Source organism: Babylonia areolata, chromosome 1, assembly GCF_041734735.1.
Source record: "Babylonia areolata isolate BAREFJ2019XMU chromosome 1, ASM4173473v1, whole genome shotgun sequence".
In the NCBI taxonomy this organism is placed as follows: Eukaryota; Metazoa; Mollusca; class Gastropoda; order Neogastropoda; family Buccinidae; genus Babylonia; species Babylonia areolata.
In genome coordinates, this window is record NC_134876.1 from 91379349 (window position 1) to 91394348 (window position 15000).

Here is a 15000-nt window from a genome sequence, read left to right on the forward strand (position 1 = left end):
CCCGATCATGTCTGATCATGAAGAGGTTTTTATTTTATTCTATTAAAAAAAAAACCCTTTTTTTTTTTACACCATTCACTTTCTTTTACAGTGATTTGTTTTGACGGGTGTTTTCAGACATGAGATGGGCCCTTGCGCTCGGCTGAGCTACGGACAACAGGAACCCGGGGCCCGTGTTTTATTTATTGTGGTATTTTCTTTATCCATTTATTCATTCATCCATGCCAAAGCAAGCTGCCTTTTTCTTCTTCTTCTTCTTCACACGCTGACGTTTTCACAAGAAAACTGCGACCTGTCTCCATCGCTGGTCCTCTTGATAGCAAGCACCTTGTCTGCACACCCGGGGTGAAAGAATATACCGCACGACTGGGTTTCAAAAGAGGAGATGACAACATCTAATCCCAGGCTTAATCCTGCCATCAGAAGAACGACAGCACACAAGCTCTACCCGCTTTATATACTTATGCAAAAGCGATTGGAATCAAATATTAAAAAAAAATACTTTTGAGACAGAATGTCGCTATGCAGTATGTGAAGTTCAAAGAGACATGTCTGTTCGTAACCCTGCGGCTGACAAAGACCGTGCTTTAAAAAAAAAAAAAAAAAAATTTAAAAAAAGCGCCGGGGGCTGGGTTGTTGTATGAGCGATGTTATAACAACGCTACGTTTACTCAGCGTTAAAACTTTGTCCTAAAGTAGTGGTGTTAGCGTGGGCTTTAGGATAATTCCTGGCATTGATAAACTGTCTCAGCGCTGCTAGAGTCGCGCTCACGTCACCCCATCGCCCGGGAGTCGATGTTTTGTCATATTTTGACTGGGAGACAGTGGGGGGCTGCGTGGTGGGGGGTGGGGGGAGTGGTGAAGTCAGGGTTACACCAGGTGTCACGTTTCTGAAGATTGTAGTCATGACCTTCTTCTCAAAGACACCGATGATACTATAATGTTTGTACAAGAAACTTGCAACACACTCTTTTCAAGAAGTTAAAAACATCGCTTCTCCCACTTAGTACCCCCACCCCCACCCCCACCCCCTACCCCAAACCCCCATTCCCCATTCCGGGCCATCCCGCCCCCACGCTGTCCTCATCACCATAGCCCCACTGTTATGTGACGAGCTTGAACTCGCATACACAACATAGTCACATGAAGAGAAACACAGAGAGAGAGAGACAGAGACAGACAGAAACAGAGACAGACAGACAGACAGATAGACAGACAGTGAGAGAGACAGGCAGTGAGAGAGAGGGAGAGAAACAGAAAGACAGTGAGACAAACAGACAGACGCACGCGCGCGCGCGCACACACACACATACACACACACACACACACACACACACACACACACACACACGGACGCGCGCGCTCGCACACACAGAAAAAAGAGTCGCCGGGTGAAATAAGACATTAACTGCAGCGATTCACACCTCTTCAAAAAGGGATCTACTGCGGTCATTAGCACGTTTTTGAAATGTCGTCTGTCCCATTCTCATTCGAATGTCCATTCACCTGCAAATTTTCCTTTGATTGAAAAAGAAGGGGAAAAAAAGCTCACATATTTTTGGGTCCCTGTCTGAACGTGATAGATCCACCTGGGCATTTCTAGTTCAGTTGTATTTAAGTCATGTTGTTTCATTCATTCGTTTATTCATCATTTCTTTCTTTCCGTTAGCAGTTTCTGGTGCTTACGCATTCATTTATTATCATTATCTTATTCTATTTTTCATGTGATTTATAATTTCATAAGTGTTTTTCATTATTGCTTTTTTTTTTTCAATCCCTTGACAGTGAATTGCGCGGAACAGTCTGCATATTTGGGATGTTTATTTCTTGAACGGGGTGTAGGTTAATGTGACTTGTGTGATTTGTTAATTTGTTTCTCTGTGTGTGTGTGTGTGTGTGAGAGAGAGAGAGAGAGAGAGAGAGAGAGAGAGAGAGAGAGAGAGAGAGAGAGTGTGAGTGTGTGTGTGTGTGTGTGTGTGTGTGTGTGTGTGTGTGTGTGTGTGTGTGTGTGTGTGCACGCGCGCGCGCGCGTGCGTGCGTGCGTACGTACGTGCGCCGTGTGAAATTTTCTTAAGACACTGACGTGAAGCATTTGTGCCACACACACACACACACACACACACACACACACACACACACACACAACCACAACCAATGCAACCGATGCCAGTGAAGATGCAAGCTGCCACGTGGAGGCTTCACCAAAACCAAATACACACAGTCTCTGGCTGCTGCGATTGCCATAAATGATGCCTGCGTGCAGAATGAATGAATCCTATTCCTGCGGCACTCCCTCTGACACAATCTCTCGCCGACATCAGGCATGCAGCCAAAACACCACACAGAGATTCCCGAAGACGTGGTTATTATTGGCAAATGACACAGGCAGAATGGAAGCGCCAGGGACTGACGGGACGAGCAGGAAAAAAAACAAAACAAAAAAAACAACGTTTGATGACCAAGGGATAACAATTATGGCCGCTGACTGACAAACAATGCCCTTGTTGCTGCACTGCATGCACCATGCATGTACCACCACTTGCCTGTGGCGATGATCGTTACCTTGGCCTTGGAATCCTGAGACAGTAAAATAAAAAATTAATAGTGTCCAGTGACATGGAAGGTAATTTCTGGCCAGGGAAAAGGGCCAGGGAACAAGGCCAAATAAATTACGCCGCCCTCGGAAGTGAAGCGACAAGGAGAGTTTAACAACAGCGCGGCTGCTGCTTTGAGACCGACACACACACGTCTGTCCTATCACGATCGATCCGTTCAGATTAAGGGTGGGTGGGGTGGGGGGAGGGAGGGGGGAAGCATAAAAAAAAAGAAGCAGGAAGGTGGGAAAGATGGAAGAAAGAAATGAAGGAACGAACGTTTGGAAGGGACAACGAATAAAATGAAAAACTTTTTTTTTTCTTCTAAAGTTGCTTACAGTCCAGCCCACGATCGAAGAGCTATTCTATTCTCGTGGCACTGAAAACTTGTCAGAGGACAAAGCTGGTCGGGAAGAAACCCAACAATATTAAAACTTCAATCAAAATGACAAGTTAAAAAGCCTACTTCCAAAATACGTCCTCTCTCTCTCTCTCTCTCTCTCTCTCTCTCTCTCTCTCTGTCACTTTTTGTGGTCAAATTGAAAACGACGAAGATACATATTGCCCGAATATCGTTTTAAAGAGTAAATCAGAAATGAAACCGCTCCATTTCTTTAGGAAGAGAGTAAAATCGCGTCTCTGGTGGAAAATGGCGAGAAAGAACCTTCAAGGATTCGGCACTGAGGTGCTTGTGTCTGTTGATGTTAGGCTGCGGCAGACCCCAGAAGTCAGTGGACAAAACGTTGAACCTTTCTGACTGCTGCAGACGAGGACGTTGGTCAGTGAAGGGCTGTCATCTCGCTGAGATGAACTTGAAGTAAAAAGTTCACGTTTTCAGTCACCGTTCTTTATTCTGACTTGGACTGCATTACTTTGGCTACATGCGAAATCAGTTACGTCACTTACACGTACGCAAGAATATGCACCACATTTTTTGTTTGTTTGTGGGTTGTTTTTTTTGTCAGTTTCACAAGACGTAGAATATGCACCAAACTTTTTTTTTTCAGTTTCACAAGACGTAGAATATGCACCAAACTTTTTTTTTCAGTTTCACAAGACGTAGAATATGCACCAAACTTTTTTTTCAGTTTCACAAGACGTAGAATATGCACCAAACATTTATTTTTCAGTTTCAGTTTCCCATGGAGGCACAACTGCGTTCGGACAAATCCATTTAAACCTACACCTCATCTGCTAGACAGATGCTTTGACTAGCAGCAAAACCAAACGCGCTTAGTCAGACCTTGAGTGCTCGCATATTACATCTGTGGATTTCTTCAACAGAACTTAGCCAGAGGACAACACTTTCGTTGCCATGGGTTCTTTTTTCGGTGCGCCAAGTGCGTGCTGCACGCGGGACCTCGGTTGATTAATCGTCCCAACCGAAAGTCTAGACGTTCAGTTTGATTTTTTCCAATCAAACATGGGAGGGAGGGAGAAAGGGCGAGAGCGGGAATCGAGCCCAGACCTTCACGAGCACTGTACTGGCAGATAAGCGTCTTAACCATTCTGCCACCGTCCTCCACCATGCGCGCCTAAAATGCATGTCTCACCGATCTCCGCTCGCCGTGGTTCAGCAGTCAAGGGGTTAATACCCAGAAAGCTGGTCTCGCAAGGCACACACCATGAAGCTTCTTCATCTTCCACAAGGCTTGGATGCCAAAGAATAGAATAAAACACACAAAGAAGGAAATTTATTAAAAAAAATTTTTTTTAAAAAGGACAGAAAGAGAATTGAAAGGGGACAAGAAACAAATGAAGAATCAAAGAATAAAAAGGAAAGAAAGTCACAAAAGACACGTTCAGGAACAGAACTTCGAGATGAATACGTAATTCATAAGAGACCCAATGAATAAACAAGAGAACGACAACTACAACAACAACAACAACTACTACTACAGCAACAACAACAACAAGAACAAGAAACAAAAAACAAAAAGCCAACAAACTGGTCCGTTCTTAATGAAGAAAAATGAATAGGCGCAAATTTTCGCTGCTGAATAACTCATTTCCATTTCCAGTGCCTAAATCACAAACTCATAACTGAGACAAATAAACAAGCTATTTTTGTGACAGCATAATATACCCATATACATAGAGACGCGGTCTCCAGTGTTTCACCTTATAATCAGGGACGTTGAACAAATAATATTGGTCTGGACAGTACGCCGAAAAAACAAGCTATTTTTGTGACAGCATAATATACCCATATATAATAGAGACGCGGTCTCCAGTGTTTCACCTTATAATCAGGGACGTTGAACAAATAATACTGGTCTGGACAGTACGCCGAAAAAAAGCCTCGTACATTCAGATCGGAGAAAGATGCTTGCGTGTATTGGGACAGGGAGGGTGTGTGTGTGTGAGTGGGGGGGGGGGGTGGGGGGGGGGGGCTACTTAGAAATGGTGCTGATTCAGGAGTCGTTCTGGACATACTAAGTAGCACTTCATCCCGGCTCAGACAGATAGACAGACCAGGCATACAGGCAGACAGACAGACAAGCAGAAACAGAAGACAGACAGAGAGACGGGCAGGCAGGCAGGCAGGCAGACAAACAGCTGACAAGACGGTGACAGGTAGAGACATGCAGGCAGGCAAACAGCCAGACACATGGGCAGACAAACAGAGAGAAAGAGAGAGTGACAGACAGTTAGGGAGTGACAGACAGCAAGAAAGAGAGTGACAGACAGTTAGATAGGGAGTGATAGCCAGAGAGAGCGTGACAGACAGTTAGATAGGGAGTGACAGCCAGCCAGAAAGAGAGTGACAGACAGCCAGAAAGAGAGTGACAGTCAGTTAGATAGGGAGTGACAGACAGCCAGAAAGAGAGTGACAGACAGTTAGATAGGGAGTGACAGACAGCCAGAAAGAGAGTGACAGACAGTTAGATAGGGAGTGACAGCCAGCCAGAAAGAGAGTGACAGACAGTTAGATAGGGAGTGACAGACAGCCAGAAAGAGAGAGTGACAGACAGTTAGATAGGGAGTGACAGACAGCCAGAAAGAGAGTGACAGACAGTTAGATAGGGAGTGACAGACAGCCAGAAAGAGAGTGACAGACAGTTAGATAGTGAGTGACAGACAGTTAGGGAGTGACAGCCAGCCAGAAAGAGAGAGACAGACAGTTAGATAGGGAGTGACAGACAGCCTGAAATAGAGTGACAGCCAGCCAGAAAGAGAGTGACAGACAGCCAGATAGAGAGTGACAGACAGTTAGGGAGTGACAGCCAGCCAGAAAGAGAGTGACAGACAATTAGAAAGGGAGTGACAGACAGCCTGAAATAGAGTGACAGACAGCCAGAAAGAGAGTGACAGACAGCCAGATAGAGAGTGACAGACAGTTAGGGAGTGACAGACAGCAAGAAAGAGAGTGACAGACAGTTAGATAGGGAGTGACAGACAGCCAGAAAGAGAGTGACAGCCAGCCAGAAAGAGAGTGACAGTCAGTTAGATAGGGAGTGGCAGACAGCCAGAAAGAGAGTGACAGACAGCCAGAAAGAGAGTGACAGTCAGTTAGGGAGTGACAGACAGCTAGAAAGAGAGTGACAGACAGTTAGATAGGGAGTGGCAGACAGCCAGAAAGAGAGTGACAGACAGCCAGAAAGAGAGTGACAGACAGTTAGATAGGGAGTGACAGACAGCCAGAAGGAGAGTGACAGACAGTTAGATAGGGAGTGACAGCTAGCCAGAAAGAGAGTGACAGACAGTTAGATAGGGAGTGACAGCCAGCCAGAAAGAGAGTGACAGACAGTTAGATAGGGAGTGACAGACAGCCAGAAAGAGAGTGACAGACAGTTAGATAGGGAGTGACAGACAGCTAGAAAGAGAGTGACAGACAGTTAGATAGGGAGTGGCAGACAGCCAGAAAGAGAGTGACAGACAGTTAGAGAGTGACAGCCAGCCAGAAAGAGAGTGACAGACAGCCAGAAAGAGAGTGACAGACAGTTAGAGAGTGACAGCCAGCCAGAAAGAGAGTGACAGACAGTTAGGGAGTGACAGCCAGCCAGAAAGAGAGTGACAGACAGATAGGGAGTGACAGACAGCCAGAAAGAGAGTGACAGACAGCGACAAAGAGAGTGACAGTCAGCCAGAAAGAGAGTGACAGACAGCGACAAAGAGAGTGACAGACAGCCAGAAAGAGAGTGACAGTCAGTTAGATAGGGAGTGACAGACAGCCAGAAGGAGAGTGACAGACAGTTAGGGAGTGACAGACAGCTAGAAAGAGAGTGACAGCCAGCCAGAAAGAGAGTGACAGACAGTTAGGGAGTGACAGCCAGCCAGAAAGAGAGTGACAGACAGATAGGGAGTGACAGACAGCCAGAAAGAGAGTGACAGACAGTTAGGGAGTGACAGCCAGCCAGAAAGAGAGTGACAGACAGTTAGGGAGTGACAGACAGCCAGAAAGAGTGACAGACAGCCAGAAGGAGAGTGACAGACAGTTAGATAGGGAGTGACAGACAGCCAGAAAGAGAGTGACAGACAGTTAGGGAGTGACAGACAGCTAGAAAGAGAGTGACAGACAGCTAGAAAGAGAGTGACAGACAGTTAGATAGGGAGTGACAGACAGCCAGAAGGAGAGTGACAGACAGTTAGGGAGTGACAGACAGCTAGAAAGAGAGTGACAGCCAGCCAGAAAGAGAGTGACAGACAGTTAGGGAGTGACAGACAGCCAGAAAGAGTGACAGACAGCCAGAAGGAGAGTGACAGACAGTTAGATAGGGAGTGACAGACAGCCTGAAAGAGAGTGACAGACAGACAGATAGGGAGTGACAGACAGCCTGAAAGAGAGTGACAGACAGACAGATAGGGAGTGACAGACAGCCAGAAAGAGAGTGACAGACAGCCAGAAAGAGACAGACAGACAGTTAGATAGTGAGTGACAGACAGCCAGAAAGAGAGAGTGACAGACAGATAGATAGGGAGTGACAGACAGTTAGATAGGGAGTGACAGACAGCCAGAAAGAGAGTGACAGACAGTTAGATAGAGAGTGACAGACAGCCAGAAAGAGAGTGACAGACAGTTAGATAGGGAGTGACAGACAGCCAGAAAGAGAGTGACAGACAGTTAGATAGAGAGTGACAGACAGATAGGGAGTGACAGCCAGCCAGAAAGAGAGTGACAGACAGCCTGAAAGAGAGAGACAGTCAGTTAGAGAAAGGTAGACAGACGGACACACTGGCGGGCAGACAGAGAGATATAACATTAAAAGTATGTTTTCCATTCTGTAGCAAGATGTGTTCCGCATCAACAGAACATTCTGATAAAATCCAGCCATCTCCTCGTTTTTTCGATGGAGCAGAAAGATAAAAGGAAATGAGCAAAGAAAGAATGAAAGAAAAAGAAAAGAAAAAGGGGGGAGGGGGGAGGAGAAGAAATACAGGTTTATTGCCGTGATGCGGAGTTCTTCAGATCACGTGAAGAAACACTTAATTCAGCCTACCCACTCACACACACACACACACACACACACACACACACACACACACACACACACATACTCACGAACACGCAAGGAGTGAGACTGAGAGTAAAAGAGCGATGAGAGAGAGAGGAGAGAGAGAGAGAAAGAGAAGAGAGAGAGAGAGAAAGAGAGAGAAGAGAGAGAGAGAAAGAGAAGAGAGAGGAGAGAGAGAAAGAGAGAGAGGAGAGAGAAAGAGAAGAGAGAGAGAAAGAGAAGAGAGAGAGACAAAGAGAGTGAGGAGAGAGAGAGAGAAAGAGAAGAGAGAGAGAGAAAAAAAAGAGACAGATGGTTGGAAGAAAGAGACAAAAAACAGAAATGGCAGACAGACTTACAGACAGTCGGAAAAGAGAGAGAGACAGAGAGAGAGAGAGAGAGAGAGAGAGAGAGAGAGAGAGAGAGAGAGAGAGAGAGAGAGAGAGAGAGAGAGAGATTTAACACTTTAATGTCATGGGGTCGTTGTAGAATAAACGAATGAATATGGTGAAAGAAAGCAAGTATTGAAACAAAACAAGTTTTTTTTTCTTTGAAGAAAAAACTGCAGCAACCAACAGGCCACACAGCACATTTATAACTCCGTTCATTCATCCACCAACGAAGCAGATTCCATCATTGGTTACAGAAGAAAATGTCAACTCTATCTGACCAAGCACTTTGTAGCTGTCTGTAATTATTTTTCCCTTGCAGTGAAGATTATGTTTGTCAAGAAACAAATGTAATCAAATTCCACATATACCTAATCTCCAAAGCTTTTGATATATATATATATATATATATATTGCCATCAAATTTATCTCCTCGTTATCTTCATGTGTTTATATGCTAAAGAGACCCTTTCTTTTTGGCAGCGTCTTAAAAAAAATCACACATTCATTTCTCAAATCATCGCAAGATTTACAATCAAACATAATGTGAATTTCATCATCAACGGTGTACACAAAGGGCATGGAGATTCTGCGGATGTTCCTGGCATAAACCATTGTTTGTTGGGAATAAAGCCAAGAGTTCTTAATCTAAACTGTGCAAGCATTGTACGATGCCATTTGTTCGTTATGACAGTTAGGAATTGTTCAGCTTGAAATATACTTTTAAATTTTCTAAAGGAACCAGCTGCACGTATCCTCCCTTCCCATGTCTGAATACCAATTTTGTTTTAAACATATATAGCAGTCTGGATTTAAATTCTGAAATAAACCTTTGCTTATGCCCCACTCCTTGACACATCCACACAATTGCAAAACCATTTTTTGACAAAAAAGTTTCTTACAAAAGCAGTTCGATTTTGATTTCCTTTCTCCGGCTCACCGTCATATCGTAGGCGTGTTTACAAAAGTGTTCACATACATGGTTACCTTCCATTTTCACCTTGCAGAACTTTCTTTGAGACACATATTGGAACACTGCTAAAGTATGTACTCTTTCCATCTGCTAATTTTCTTTTTATCATCCTCAAATTTCAGCTGCATATGCATGTACTGGTTTAATTAGGATATCAAACATTCTCCAGAACACATTAACAGCTGTGCAGTTGAACTTTCTCATTGTCTAAGTATTTCCAAAACACCTTTCTTACCTTTACGACAGGTTTAATCCCGCGCCAAGTTAAAGCTGAATTTGGTTGTAAACAGTAACCCTAAGTACTTATAAGAATTTACAACTGTCAGGTTTACATGATCATAATTCCATTTCTCACAAACAGACAAGTGACAACCCTTGCAAACTCGAAAAAAAAAAATCATAACGTTTGTTTTATCACGGTTCATAGTTAAGCACAAACGACCCGCTTCTTATTTTAACACATTTAACTGATTTTGAAGTCCTAAAATTGTTTCAGACAAAGGGATCCCATAATCAACAAATAATGACAATAACATTTCGAAAGCATCTGGAATCATTTTACTTTCCTTGATAACTCAACTGCTAATCCATTACTAAAAAAAAAAAATGAAAACATATCTGGGCGCAACAAACATCCTTGTTTTACTTAGAGAGAGAGAGAGAGAGAGAGAGAGAGAGAGAGAGAGAGAGAGAGAGAGAGAGAGAGAGAGAGAGAGAGAGAACGAACGAAATTTTATTTTACGAGGGTAAAGGAGTAAGCACAAAGTACTTGTTTACATCCAGCCCTCTGGGCATAAATAATAATTGGAAAAAAAGCAACAAAGCAACAAACAAACAAAACACAAAAAAAAGAACAAAAAAAAGCGAGAGTCAATTCACAACACCAACGTCAAAATTGCATAAGTATGTGCAAACATAAACATAGAACCCATGTACAATACAATATCGCGATAGATGAATAACAACGAGGACAATAGGGTAGGGGCGTGGTGGAGAGCGGAAGGAAGAATGGACAAGGGGAAGAGTAAAGAAGGCAGGGGAGGCTGACAACAGACAGATATAGTGACAGTGACAGTGGAGAGACATAGAGACTGACAGGGGAGGAGAGAGGCGTATATATATTGACAATATATACATGTTTTTTTGTTTATAATTGATATGTGTCACATAATCACATGTTTTTCAATAAATGTGCCCGATATATGTTTTTAAAGTTAGGGATGCTTTTTGCAGTGTTTACATTGAGGCAGGACAATAATTCATTCCATAAACAGCCCCCTGAATAAGACAGACTAGATTTAAAAAGATCGATCCTTGGAAGTGGTACCATAACTTTATGAAGATGACGATGAGTGTTGGTTACAAATTTATTCTTCAGTGAGGGGGGGGGAGCAAATCCAGACATGATTTTGAAGAGAGAGAGAGAGAGAGAGAGAGAGAGAGAGAGAGAGATGGCAAAAGAGACTCCAGGCTAGAGATCGGCCGACATTACAATCACTAAAACAAAGCTTGCACGCACAGAGGCGCTTAAATCTAGGCTGCACTGAGCACTGAACCCTTTAAATCGAACTCGATATTCGCTTTTTATGTTGTTTTTTTTCCGGGGGTTTCTTTCCGCAGGAAAAGAAAGTGCAAGTACAAAGAAAGGAGAAGAAGGTCTATACAGTGGAGGAGGAGTGGGAAGAAGAAGAAAAACAAAATCTTAATCTCTGCATTAGCTAACTGGAGAAAAACAGACTGCTAACAGAGTGCGAGAAGCACTATAAAACGGAGTGTCATCTGTCGTCAAGCTCTTCCACACACACACACACACGCACGCACGCACACACACATACACACGCACGCACGCATGCACGCACACACACACACACACACACACACACACACACACACACACACACACACACACACACACACACACACACACACGCAAGAGCTTGTGCAGCTATCAGACCAAAACACCGAATATATATTTTTTTTTTTTTTAAAGAAAGAAAGAGGAAAAAAAAAACAAAAAAGGAACTCCTCATCACTAGTCTTTCGTGACTTTTAGCAATGGCCTCTTTGTCGATGTACTCTTTTGTGTACAACACTAACATAGACAAAATGAATGAACAAAATAAAACAAAACAATACACACACACACACACACACACACACACACACACACACACACACACACACACACACACACACATACATACATACCTACATACATACATACATCATAATAAAAAGAAATAAAAGGAAAAGAGAAAAGAAACACCGAATAACTGATCGATACACGTCACACTCTACAACTGATAGACGGGTCGAAACCAATACACTTCCCTTATAAGAACCAGTGTTGTTGTTGTTTTTATTGAGGGGGGAAAAAAACGAAAAAAAAAGTCTTACGAATACCGATAGCGGGCTGGGGGTGGTGGGGGGGGGGAGAGAAAGGAGGGGGCACTCTATGCTGCTAGAAATACAAATGCAATAAAAAAAAAAAAAGGAGGGTTATGAAAGAGGGCGAAGCATGAGGAAAGCTCCTTTAGCTAACACGGCAGGAAACCGCCTTTAACAAGCACGCACGCAACAGCTCGTGCTGCCCACAACAACATCACAACACACTCCGCAATCCAGGTATCAGCTGAATAAAGAAGTCAAAGAAAAGAGAAAAAAAAAAAACAAAAAAAAAACAACTTCCAAATCACTGGTCTTTCGTGACGTGTGTGTGTGTGTGTGTGTGTGTGTGTGTGTGTGTGTGTGTGTGTGTGTGTGTGTGTGTGTGTGTGTGTGTGTGTGTGTGTGTGTGTGTGTGTGATATATACATATATCAATGTCATACTATTCAGTTTATTGGGTATAATTATGTTTATGTTCAGGTTAGTTTTGCTCATCCTTTGATGACGAAATACTTAACGTCATAGGCATGTGCTGGATTTATGTGTGAATGATGCAGACAATAATCAGGTTATTGGAGTTCCTTGTATATCTGTCTATCCCCGGATGATACGCATCTCGTTTTCAGTCGCAGTAGCATTACTAGGTAATAACTGAAAGCGTGTCAAGAGCCTTGGAAGATGGTAACATGAGTCCCTGAAAGATAAAAAAAAAAAGTGGAAATGAAAACCAAGCAGACAGCAGAAGAAGGCCTGCATGTCACAGACCAGTAGGGTCTTCCTGGCGAATACAAAGTGTAGTGCTACAGGCTATGCTGATACCAACGCTCCTGTGGCCTCTCTTGGATATATGATACCAGCTGTGGCACAGTTGAGTTGATTGAGGCAAAGATCAACAAGAACACACGCAGTGGTGTCCCACCTGGTCTCACTGACGTGGCACTCTACTCTCGCCAAACAAAGCTGAGGCTGCCTCTGAAATCCCTTGTCGAAGAATACAAAGTATGAAAAGTAAGACTTCTCAGCATGCTCGAAGATTTGAGTCGACAGTATTGTGAGATCCAAAAACCCCAAGCTGAAGACTGGCAGAAAATGGAAATGTCAGGGAGGCAGTCAGTGCAGCGAAAGAAAGTCTCAAGACGAAGGAATTAACAGGACACACTAAAACCAACATGCGCGGCCTGGGATCGACAAAGATGGAATGGCGGTCCAAAGTAAGGGGGGGAAAGAGACATGATCATACAGGAGATCAAGAAGAAGAGGATGATAAAAGATCCAGAAGTCAGTCTAGCATGGCCAGACAGACAGACAGACAGAGACAGAGAGACAGAGGCAGATGCAGAAATACAGATAGAGAGAGAGAGAGAGAGTATGTGTGTGTCTGACAGAGAGAGCGTAGAGAGGGTTGAGGGTCAGGGAAACGAGCGAGTGAGAGAAAAAGCGATGGGGGGGAGAAAGAAAGAGGAATACAGAGACAGAGACAGAAGGTCAGACAGAGACAGACCGAGAGACAGATCGAGAGAGAAAAGAATGTGTGTGTGTGTGTGTGTGTGTGTGTGTGTGTGTGTGTGTGTGACAGAGAGAAAGGGAGGCGGTGAGAGTTAGAGAAAGAACGGAGTGAGAGAAAGAGCGAGGGAGGAGAGAGAGAGAGAGAGAGAGAGAGAGAGAGAGAGAGAGAGAGAGAGAGAGAGAGAGAGAGAGAGAGAAGCAGATAAACATAAAGAAAGTCAATGGATTTTCGCCAAATGAAAGAAAGCGTAAAAAAAAGAGAGAAAGAAATTCTTATTACAAGTTATTGCACCAAAGATCACAGACAAGACAGCAAAGCAAACCACAAATTAAATCACACACACACACACACACACACACACACACACACACACACACACATCGTTCGTGTGGCTTTTCTTCTCTTCTGCCCCTTCACCCAAATAATCCTCCCCTGTCAAGTCTGCACCCTTCCCCCTTCCCACCACCACCACCACCACCCCAACACTCCGACTGCTCCCCCTACCCCCCACTCCCCCCCCCACTCCCACCACCAACACCCCAGCCACTATCTCCCCCTCCTTCCCCTCACAACCCACTTCCCCCCCCCCACGATAATCGGTCGAACCACAGAACTGAAACACAATGCCGTTGCTTATTGCTTACTCTGGAACAATCAGGCCGGTTGCCAGACCTACACAAAGCCATACGTGCAAGCCTTGTTAAACACCACTGTGGGACTACACTGTTGATAACCAGATTACGGTCATAACTTTGCAGAAGAAAAAAAACAATCCCCTCCACATTTGTTTTCTTTTACTTTCTGTTGGTGTTTTTTTTTTATCCATTTACGCACGCGCGCGCGCACGCACGACCTCGCGCTCGCGCTTCCTTGCACACGTGCAGACACATATACACGCGTGCACTGCATGCGCTCGCACCAAGCACGCATCCACGCAGTGAAAGAATTAGAGGGGCAAACCGAGGAGCAAAGTGGGAGAGAAAGACAGGGAAGGAGGAGGGAGACAAACACAAAGATAGACAGACAGACAGACAGACAGACAGATAGATAGATAGATAGATGGAGTGATGGCCTAGAGGTAACGTGTCCGCCTAGGAAGCGAGAGAATCTGTGCGCACTGGTTCGAATCACGGCTCGGCCGCCGATGCATTCTCCCCCTCCACTAGACCCTGAGTGGTGGCCTGGACGCTAGTCATTCGGATGAGACTATAAACCCAGGGCCCGTGTGCAGCATGCACTTAGCGCACGTAAAAGAACCCACGGCAACAGAAATGTTGTTCCTGGCAAAAATTCTGTGGAAAAATCCACTTCGATAGGAAAAACAAATATTACAAAAAAAAACTGCACACAGACAAAAAATACAAATAAATGGGTGGCGCTGTAGTGTAGCGACGCGGTCTCCCTGGGGAGAGCAGCCCGAATTTCACACAGAGAAATCTGCTGTGATTAAAAGAAAAAAAAAGAAATACAAATAGACAGATAGATTGATAGGAAGAATAAGGAAGACAGAAGGCCAGAGAGTGAGACGGAGACAGAACTTTATGTCCACTCAGTCCTTCGTGAAAGCGGCGCATGAAGTGGTCAGGGAGACAGACAGACAGAAAGGAGCAGACCCATACATGCACAAAAAAAACAACAACAACAAACAAACAAACAAAACAAAACAAAACAACAATAACAAAAACGCACAGAGGGAGAACATTCCCACCGTATCC

General features: G+C 44.1%; 1 protein-coding gene across 1 annotated transcript in view; it reads right to left on the reverse strand.

The window, feature by feature from the left end:
• Positions 1–15000, reverse strand: part of LOC143289208 (guanylate cyclase 32E-like) — a 253119-nt gene that overhangs the window by 236198 nt on the left and 1921 nt on the right. The window lies entirely within an intron of this gene.